General features: G+C 41.2%; 1 pseudogene; it reads left to right on the forward strand.

Annotated features, from left to right (window-relative positions):
* The first annotated feature begins 5,462 nt into the window (after nt 1-5,462).
* Nucleotides 5,463-10,087, forward strand: LOC137292040 (uncharacterized; annotated as a pseudogene).
* Nucleotides 10,088-11,429: the final 1,342 nt, after the last annotated feature.

Genomic DNA, 11,429 nt, shown 5'->3' on the forward strand with positions numbered 1-11,429 from the left:
TTTTCTTGAGGCATTTTTCATGAGCACGGTTTGCCTTTATACTTCTGTTTACGGTGGTACCAGCGATGGGGAGAATACGCTCACCATTTTGCGAACCCTTGCTATCGTCACTGTTTCGAAGTGATTCATAAACACAGGGTGATGATAAAGTCGGAATCGTGCAGTCGATATCTTGAGGATGTTTAAAGGGCTGCATTGCCTTTATTTGCATCATCTTTTCAGTCCAGCTACAAAATGCACACAAACTAATTTAACACACTTCGAATAACATGTTGAATATGTGCAAGCTATATTGTTAAAGGGTAAACTGGGCCCAAGTAAAATGCTTTCTGTAGACACACAAGTAAAGACGGCCTGAGCTTTTGCTCATGGCCTGAAGAACACAAGTGAGTAGGCGCTCATTAACTCATGATTTGAATCTCACTATTTCTCTTAGTTCGATGTTCATTCGGACCATTTTAACATTCAACTGAAAACCGGTTCCGTGAAACACGTTTGCTTAAATACGCGCCTTAACATGTTAAACACGCGCTGTGGACGTGTGCTCAGCTGTTCTAGAATCCGCATATCACCCTTGTCACATGCGTGTTACAAGATCTTGAGCTTGGACCGATTCTCAATGCTTTTCAGAGGAATGAACTTGTAGCCAGTTACACAAAATACCAAATGCAGCTGGATCATTAATCAGAATCGTGGTCAGTAGAACAAGCTTTTCTGGAAATGATTCATGACGTAGTTAATATCACCCAGTGGTAGGGTTCCAGTTTTGTTTCCATTGGCCACATATTGATTATCGCTTAAAACAGACAGCACGTTTCGTTTTATTCTTGCAAATAGTTCATGCCTAGTGCCCTATAAACACAACCTACAAATTTGGTAAATTGATTTCAAATAACAACCCAACTGAAAGCAAAGATGAAATTACTTACCACTTACGTCGTCTTCTTCAAGACTTTGATCGAAGTCATAAGATAAAGAGCAAACAATCATTGGACAATACTGTGATTCAATTCCATTGCCTCTTCGTCTTGTCCTCATAGCTGCTGTTGACAAAAAAGCCCTCGATGCAGTAATACTGGCCATGAAATACAGTGCTTTAATTGAATAGGAAACAGAATAATGAAACAATAAATTTTCAAAAGTGCCCTCTTGAAACAGGAGTAGGTAATATTGATGATTCCCCCCGTTCATTTTGTGGTTGTTATTCACAGATTCAACCCGTAAATAAAGTTCTATTAGATACTCTTCATTCTGAAGGTCAAAAGGAGATTACAACAAATTCCCTTATGGGTTACTCAAGGCAATTACCTGGTATCTTCATGGAATATCGACTGGAAATGCTGCCCATGTCAGCAGGAAGGTAGATGTGCATTGAAAAACGTAACAGCGTTCTGTGAACGTGCTATATTGTACATGTTGTATTTAACTGGTGCCGAATGCAACACGGGTATTTATGATATGATGAAATGTGGCCTCTTTCATCCGCTTAACGTCAGGAAAATCAATCAATCTTATCAAAACCCGATGGTATTATGGGGAATTGTTTATTTTATGTTTAATAGATGCTATTGTAACTGAACAACATTTAGAAAACTTTAGCGTAATACTCTACTATATGATGTAATTACAGGGAAACCTAACCAAATGTGGAACACGACATATCGCTTCTGTACCTATAAAATTCACCATCATTCTCCATCCATAGACTCACACTACACGTCCAAACTCCGCCCACAGCCTCACACTACACGTCCACTTTCCGTTCATAGTCACACACTGCAGGTTCAAACACTGTTCATAGCCTCACACTTCACATCCAATCCCCGTCCACAGCCTCACACTACACATTCAAACCACAACCATAGCCTCACACTACACATCCAATCCCCGTCCACAGCCTCACACTACACATTCAAACCACAACTATAGCCTCACACTACACATCCAATCCCCGTCCACAGCCTCACACTACACATTCAAACCACAACCATAGCCTCACACTACACGTCCAAACCCCAACCATAGCCTCACACTACACATTCAAACCACAACCATAGCCTCACACTACACATTCAAACCCCGTCCATAGCCTCACGCTACACGTCCAAACCCCGTCCACAGACTCACACTACACATCCAAACCACAACCATAGCCTCACACTACACATTCAAAATTTGTCTATAGCCTCACACTACACATCCAAACCCCGTCCATAGCCTCACACTACACATCCAAACCACAATCATAGCCTCACACTACACATCCAAACCCCGTCCACAGCCTCACACTACACATTCAAAATTCGTCCATAGCCTCACACTACACATTCAAAATTCGTCTATAGCCTCACACTACACATTCAAAATTCGTCTATAGCCTCACACTACACATTCAAAACTCGTCCATAGACTCACACTACACATTCAAAATTCGTCTATAGCCTCACACTTCACATCCAAACCACGTCCATAGCCTTACACTACACATCCAAACCCCGTCCACAGCCTCACACTACACATCCAAACCATAACCATAGCCTCACACTACACATCCAAACCACAACCATAGGCTCACACTACACATTCAAAATTCGTCCATAACGTCACACTACATATCCAAACCCCGTCCACAGCCTCACACTACACATTCAAAATTCGTCTATAGCCTCACACTACACATCCAAACCCCGTCCATAGCCTCACACTACACATCCAAACCCCAACCATAGCCTTACACTACATGTCCAAATTCCGTTCATAGTCACACACTGCAGATTCAAGCACCGTCCATAGCCTCAAACTACACTTCCAAACTCCGTCCACAGCCTCACACTACTGGTTTAAACTCAGTCCATAGCCTCACACTACATACACCAAAGCCGTTCCTACATCCACAACGCATACCACATTCCATCTGTGCACCAACGCCTCACATGACTCTTCGTCCATAAATCTCACCAGTCAATACGTTCACCCATGCTACACATTCGTAACAGAGACAACCACACTTGACAACCGCACGCCATCAATGCACCCACACTAGATATCGGCCCCACGTACCGTTTATTTTAAGTCCTGTGAAGTCCCTGAAAGTTCCTTCTAGAATCGGTGTAATGCTATACTCACACCCCTTGTAAAGGCTAAAATCATTATTTTTCAATTTTATGCAAAAATGCTCATTAAGTTCATTTATTGACAAATTTATGTTTTCATTTATTATCACAAAATAGGTTAAATTCAAAATATTTCATTTTCAAATTCATATTTCCAAATAATAACAGTGATCAAGCCACTACCTGCATAATCATAACAAAAGCACATGGCAATGTTTATAAACAGTAGGTCAGGTGACCTAATTTGCATATCAGTCTGCCCCTGGTGGCTACGTGAGTGCATATCACCTTGCAGTCAAGAAGGTCACACCATTTTGAAAAGGTTACCAAGTCCATGTGGCTACACATGATGTGAGTAAAATTTTGTCATATGTCCTATTTAATTGCTTTCAAGAATGTTTAATGTAATGAATATTTGCCATTATTGTCTTAGAAATGTTTCTGGTGTGAAATATGTCATTTGAAGGGAAATTTACTGTAAATTTGTATGTTTTTGTTATTTTCATGACTAAGCCGAAATGAAATGTGTAAAATGGTTTTGAAATGTTGTTTAAAGCCCCAAATAAGTAACAATATGTTAAACAAGGTTTGTTAACATCTGCATATGAATTTTGATATTTTTTATATGATCTGTAGTACAGAGGTTCTTTGTTTGTTTTTATTGTAGTTTTTGAACCTCGCCACTCCTCGGCATGAATTGTTCAACGCTATACTGTTATTGTAAACGACCGTACAACGATGAAACGAAAATGATTAAAACCTGTGGCGCGAGTTTCAAGTCTTGTGTTCTTGCTGTTACATAGTTCAAAAAATCTTACAAGATGGACTGACGTGATGAGGATGCCAGGCCGGGACTGACAGGACAAGTCAGACAACGAAGAACGCAGTGAATAGTGACTTGTGAATGGTGACAGTTCTGTTGTAATTGTATTATGTTAATTGTGGAGGACATTAATGATTCATATGGATATGTCCAACAGAAGTGGTACCAGTGACTTTGACACTAACACATACGATCAGCTCGGTATAGGACAAACGCATAGAACTGATCTAGACTTTGATGAAACTGAGTTTAGTGAACGTCCTACTCGACACCGAGTTCTAACGGAGAGAGGAAAGACTGAACTTTTGAACCGTTTGAGACTGGGTGCTACTGCTGCACTCACTGCTGTGACTAAGTGCAAGAATGAACTCAGTAGACTGTTGCATGAATCTAATACAGACAATTTGCATTTGATTAAGTCATGTTTCAGTAGATATCATGATTTGTGTTTCAGCTATGAGAAATGTGTTGATTCTTATACTAAGGCAATGGAGTCTGCAGAGGAGATACAGGGGTATACTATTCAGGCTCAAGAAAGGCTACAAACAATGAAGGAGTTCCGCATACAGGTGTTAGAAGCTATCAAACGACAAGAACATGAGCTTTTAGATGAAATACAATATGATTCTGTGTCTAATAGAAGTTCTCAGCGTACCCATAGGTCTAAAAGTGTGAAATCTAAACCGTCAGATGCTAGTTCTACTAAATCTGCTCGTACATTTGAGAAGGCTAAACTTGCAGAATTGATGGCAGAGCGTTCTATGATGGGAGCTGCACAAAAGGCCAAAGAGTTACAGCTTGACATTGAAATAGCCAAGGTACAGGCTCGTGAGAGAGTATTCGCTGCTGCTGAAAATGATGGCATGGAACAGACATCAGTGAAAGGAGTATTCAAGGCAACTGAACAAATGAACAGACTTGCCTTACAAGATGCTGAGATTCATAATCGTTCACCTCTGCACATGACAACCTTGAAATCAGGGACACTCCCAGATGATCATGTGACTTACACAGGAGCCTCTAGTAACTACCCCAGACAGATTCCTACCAGTACGATGGAGCAAGTGGGCAGTTCAAGTAGACAGTACACTAACCAGGGAGAACGTGCACATGACAGTATGACACAAGTTCATAAACAGATGACAAGTGCGATGCTATTGCCACAGCCCAAAGTTCCTACATTTAAAGGAGATCGTATGGAATTTGGAACATTTATCATGTCTTTCGATGCGCGCATTGTACCCCATACAAGTAGTGATGCTGACAGACTCTACTATCTGGACCAGCAATTAGAGGGCGAGGCGAAGGATCTGATATCAGGCTGTTTGTACATAGAACCAACAGAGGGCTACAAGATGGCACGTCAACTCTTGCAGAAAGAATATGGAGATCCATACAGTGTCTCAAGGGCCTATCTGAGCAAAGTAGTTTCTTAGCCGACAATTAGGAACGACGATAACATTGGACTAAAACAGTTATCAGTTTTGCTGTTTAAGTGCTATCACGTCATGCATAGTATCTCTCACATGTCAGTGCTAAATCACGCTCCTAACCTTCAAGCTATTGTGCAGAAGCTGCCTTTCGCTTTGCAGAACAAATGGAGAGATAAGGTCACTCAACTTATAGTGGATGGACAGAAAGATGTTGATTTCAAAACCTTAGTAGATTTTGTCGATTTTGCAGCTAAATCTGCAAACGAGCCAATTTTCGGGAAGGAAGCTCTAACAGCTTGTAATGAATCGTCAAAGCGCCGAAAGGAGGATCACAAAAGGAGCAACCAGACTTCTCGGAAACAGGAATTCAGCAGTTTTCCTGCAAGAGTAAACGGCAACGACCAGAAACAGGAAAAGCGACCTATGGATGGTAAGAGTTGGTCTTGTTATTTTTGCAAGAAGAATCATGATATTGATGACTGTAAATCTTTTAAACAGAAGTCACTAAGAGAGAGAAGGTCTTACCTAATTGACAACAAAAGGTGTTTTGGATGCTATGGTAAAAACAATACTTCCAGGGGATGTCTGAAACGTCGTGTATGTGCTGTTTGTGAGAGACGCCATCCTACATCTTTACATGACTACAACTACAAGCCAGAGGATACATCACAGATGAACAGTGAAAAAGTATCAGGTTCTGGTGGTCAGGATACAAGTGTAGGGACAGCCTGTAATGTTACTGGGACAAGCATTGTGGAGACAGTTCTACAGCCTATCATTCCTGTCAAAATAAAGCAGAAAGGCAAAGACAAGGTAATAACGACATATGCTTTCCTAGATAATGGAAGCACAGGATGTTTCATAACCAATGACTTGAAGGAAAAGCTGAATGCTGAAGCCATAAAGACATTACTCAAGCTTACAACCATGAATGGAACTGAAGTGGTTGAAACGAATGTTGTAAACGACCTCATCATTACTGACCTGTCTGATGGAAATCAATCTGCTCTCCCCAAGACATTCTGTCGAGATGTGATGCCTGTAGATCACAGTCATATCCCACAACGTCATGTTTTGAAAAAATGGCAGCATTCTCAAGGAATCGCCGACAAGTTGCCTCCGTACCAGCCAAACGTAGAAATTGGACTTCTTATTGGAATAAACTGTTCCTCTGCCCACCAGCCATTTGAAGTAAGATCAGACAAGAACTCAGATTTGTTTGCCGTGCGCTATCGACATGGATGGACAATTAACGGCCCTATACACGTAAAGCACAATGAGGAAAACGACACAGTGGTTTGTAACAGAATTGTTCTTCGTCCAGTCACTATAGCGAACGAGTGCATGCCTGAAGCTGTCCTCAAGATGTTTGAACAAGACTTTAGTGAGAACGATCAAGGCAAATGTCCGGGTGAATTAGGACTCTTGGTAGAGGATAAAAGGTTTATGGAAATCGTTAAAGGTCAACACTGTTTCACCAACGGACATTTTCAAGTTCCACTTCCTTTCAAAAAGTTGAATCAAACTATGCCGTACAATCGAGAAATCGCTGTCAAGAGAGCCTTGGGACAGAAGAAAAAGATGCTCCGTGATGAAAGCTACTATAGAGATTATGTATCATTCATTGACTCCCTGCTCCAGAAAGGATATGCCCGCAAGATTCCACCTGCCGAACATGATGTACGACCTGGACGTGCATGGTACTTGCCCCACCACGGAATCTACCATCCAAAGAAACCAAACAAAATCAGGGTGGTGTTCGATTGCAGTGCAAGATGTAAAGGTGTGTGTCTGAACGATGTTTTGCTTCAGGGTCCCGACCTCACAAATTCACTGTTGGGTGTTCTGTTCCGCTTTAGGACTGACAGAATTGCGTTCATGGGAGACATAGATGCTATGTTCCACCAGGCCAGACTACCCCCAGAACATCAGGACTTCTTCCGTTTCGTGTGGTGGCCTAATGGGAACCTAGACTCAGTTCTGGAGGAGTACTGCATGACAGTTCAGGTGTTTGGAAGCGTATCATCTCCGTCGATCGCAAACTTTGCACTTAAGGCCACTGCCGACAAGTCTGAAAACAAGTATGACGAAAGTGTGACAGAAACACTGAGGAGAAATTTTTATGTAGATGATTGTCTTAAGTCTGTCGACACAGAGGACAATGCCATTATACTGATTAAGGATCTACAATTAGCATGTATGGAAGGTGGATTCAGACTGGCAAAGTTTGTTAGCAACAGCAAAAAGGTTGTGCTATCTATCCCTCCTGAAGACAGATCTAAAGACATTCAGACCATAGATATGGATTATGACAAGTTGCCTGTAGAGCGTGCACTTGGACTACAGTGGCACACAGAATCTGACACATTTCAGTACGCTGTTTCCTTACCAGTCAAACCCTTGACAAGGAGAGGTATTTTGTCGACAGTTTCCTCATTGTATGACCCTCGTGGACTAGTATCCCCTGTACTCTTACCAGCCAAGAAGATCTTACAAGACTTGTGCAAAGACAAGAGCCTGGATTGGGATGATCTAGTCAACGAAGAGAATCAGAGACTATGGAACACATGGCTTGCAAACCTACAATCTCAGCACACTGAAAATTAACCGCTGCATGAAACCGGACTCGTTTGGAAACATTACGGCAAAGCATCTGTATGTTTTCTCTGACGCCAGCACAAATGGATATGGATGTTCGGCTTACCTTAGACTCACAGATGATAGCGACAATATTCACACTGTACTCCTCATGGGAAAGTTACGTTTGGCACCGCTGAAACCCCAGAGCATCCCTCGACTGGAGCTGACAGCAGCCACAGTGGCGGTAAAGATTGGCCGACAATTGCTTGGTGAACTTGATATTGATGATGAACATATCACCTGTTTCACAGACTCGACCACCGTCCTTCACTACATAAGAGTGAGCACAGAATATTCCCAGTCTTTATAGCAAACAGAGTTAAGCTCATACGGGACTTCTCCACTCCTCCGCAATGGCTCTATGTGGATTCTACCAACAACCCAGCAGATATCGCCTCGCGAGGAAGCAGCTGTGAAGGTCTGGTAAAGTCGAAATCATGGTTTGAAGGCCCACAATTCCTTAGACAACCTCAGTCAGAATGGCCGTCCCAACCTGTAGACACTGTATATGACAGAGATCACACTGAGGCCGAAGAGTGTGTTGCCGCTATACATTCAAATCAGCCCAAAATGTCAACTTGTGGTATAGAGAAGTTGATAGACCATTATTCATCATGGTATCGCTTGAAAAGAGCTGTGGCAGTGCACAAACGATTGGCAAAGATCTTGTCTGCACGAACAAAACGTGGCCTGAAAGTTCTGCAAACAAAGCAGAAATTCACTGTGGAAGAATTGAAAGAAGCTGAAATGTGTATTATCAGGTACATACAGGCACAGCACTACAAGTCAGAGATAGAAGACATAGAGAAATCTAGATCAGTATCAAGAACAAGTTGTATCCAGAGCTTGAGGCCATATTTTCACAATGGAATACTGCGTGTTGGAGGACGTAGTTCAAGAGCAAACATACCGGACGATATGAAGCATCCTATCTTGATCCCTCGAAACAGCCCTGTGAGCACCCTGATAATCAGAGAGACACATGAGAGATCTGGACATGTTGGACGATCCCAGGTTCTAGCAGCGCTGATAGAGCAATACTGGATAACAAAGGCAAACAGCGCTGTCCGTAACATCATCAGCAACTGTACTACATGTCGACGATACAAGATGCAGACAAGTACTCAACTGATGTCCAACTTACCAGAGAAGAGAGTCAATCCAGCGCCCCCATTTGCTTATTGTGGGGTAGATTTCTTCGGCCCACATGTCGTGAAAGAAGGGAGAAAAAACGTCAAACGTTACGGGGCTCTCTTCACATGTTTCACCAGCAGAGCTATCCACATTGAAGTCGCCAATTCTTTGAGCACTGATTCGTTTATACAGGCCTTACGGAGATTCATTGCTCGAACAGGACCAGTTACAGAAATCCATTGTGATAATGGTACGAATTTTACAGGAGCAGCCAAAGAACTCAAACAATCTGTAAATGAGATGAGTCAGTCAAGAATAGATGAATTCTTGTTGAAACAAGACATATCCTGGAAATTCAACCCGCCTTCAGCTAGTCATATGGGCGGCGTCTGGGAGAGGTTAATACGGTCAGTCCGCACTGTTCTAAACCCGCTGCTGCGAGAATTTGGAGAACGCATAGATGACGAGTCCTACAGAACACTGCTGACAGAAGTTGAAGGGATTGTCAATTCTCGCCCCTTGACAACGATGTCTGATGACCCACTTGATCTCGAACCTATATCACCGAACCATCTCCTCATGGTGAAAAGCAAAGTCTTCATCCCCCCACCTGGAGAATTCCAGAAGAACGACATCTACATGCGTAAACGTTGGAGACGTGTTCAACACTTAACCAATCTCTTCTGGACAAGATGGAAAAACAAATACCTCCTTGCTTTACAAAAACGACAAAAGTGGATGCTCCAAAACGTAATTTGGAAATTGGAGATATTGTATTGTTAAAGGATGAGTCTTTACCACGAACCTACTGGTCTATGGGACGAATCGTAGAAACAGAACCTGATCAACAAGGATATGTCAGAACTGTAACGGTAAAGACACAGGGGTCTACACTTCGTAGGCCTATCCACAAGCTTGTGCTTTTGCTAGCAAGCAATCAGTGAATTTAGTATGTTTTTCTGTCTGAACTATTTAGCCTTTATTTTGTGTGTTAAAAATGCTAGGTATGTTTAAGAGGCCGAATGTGTAAAGGCTAAAATCATTATTTTTCAATTTTATGCAAAAATGCTCATTAAGTTCATTTATTGACAAATTTATGTTTTCATTTATTATCACAAAATAGGTTAAATTCAAAATATTTCATTTTCAAATTCATATTTCCAAATAATAACAGTGATCAAGCCACTACCTGCAAAATCATAACAAAAGCACATGGCAATGTTTATAAACAGTAGGTCAGGTGACCTAATTTGCATATCAGTCTGCCCCTGGTGGCTACGTGAGTGCATATCACCTTGCAGTCAAGAAGGTCACACCATTTTGAAAAGGTTACCAAGTCCATGTGGCTACACATGATGTGAGTAAAATTTTGTCATATGTCCTATTTAATTGCTTTCAGGTATGTTTAATGTAATGAATATTTGCCATTATTGTCTTAGAAATGTTTCTGGTGTGAAATATGTCATTTGAAGGGAAATTTACTGTAAATTTGTATGTTTTTGTTATTTTCATGACTAAGCCGAAATGAAATGTGTAAAATGGTTTTGAAATGTTGTTTAAAGCCCCAAATAAGTAACAATATGTTAAACAAGGTTTGTTAACATCTGCATATGAATTTTGATATTTTTATATGATCTGTAGTACAGAGGTTCTTTGTTTGTTTTTATTGTAGTTTTTGAACCTCGCCACTCCTCGGCATGAATTGTTCAACGCTATACTGTTATTGTAAACGACCGTACAACGATGAAACGAAAATGATTAAAACCTGTGGCGCGAGTTTCAAGTCTTGTGTTCTTGCTGCTACACCCCTCTTGACCGTAAAGACCTCCTACAAAACCCTATCCCGACTCTCCGCTGAATCTGAAATGTCTGCTGATCTTTTATGAAAACTTATTCACAATTTTGATTTGGCAAATCATATTCTCTTACAAATACCGATTATATTACATTCAAGGAACTGGAACAGTAACATAATATTGTCTGAGATGGAAGAGGAATATTATGTTGTCTAAAATAGTTTAAGCAATGATCTCCCACAAGCTGATCCCAAAATATCCGTCCTACATTTGTAATAGAATTATTCCCGAGGCTCTTTATTCCAATGAAGATTGATGGTAACCAGAATCAGATGACTGACAGCACTAATACAAGCTTCTAAAGTCACAACGGCCAGAAATTCTCGATTCAATATTTTGGATTTGGCTGTCAGGGCTTAAACCAAATATCTAAGAACGTAGTTGACATGTAACAAAATCGTAATTGTATCATCGAAGTTTCCTTTCCCTG

Source organism: Haliotis asinina, chromosome 7 (genome assembly GCF_037392515.1).
Source record: "Haliotis asinina isolate JCU_RB_2024 chromosome 7, JCU_Hal_asi_v2, whole genome shotgun sequence".
NCBI lineage: Eukaryota > Metazoa > Mollusca > Gastropoda > Lepetellida > Haliotidae > Haliotis > Haliotis asinina.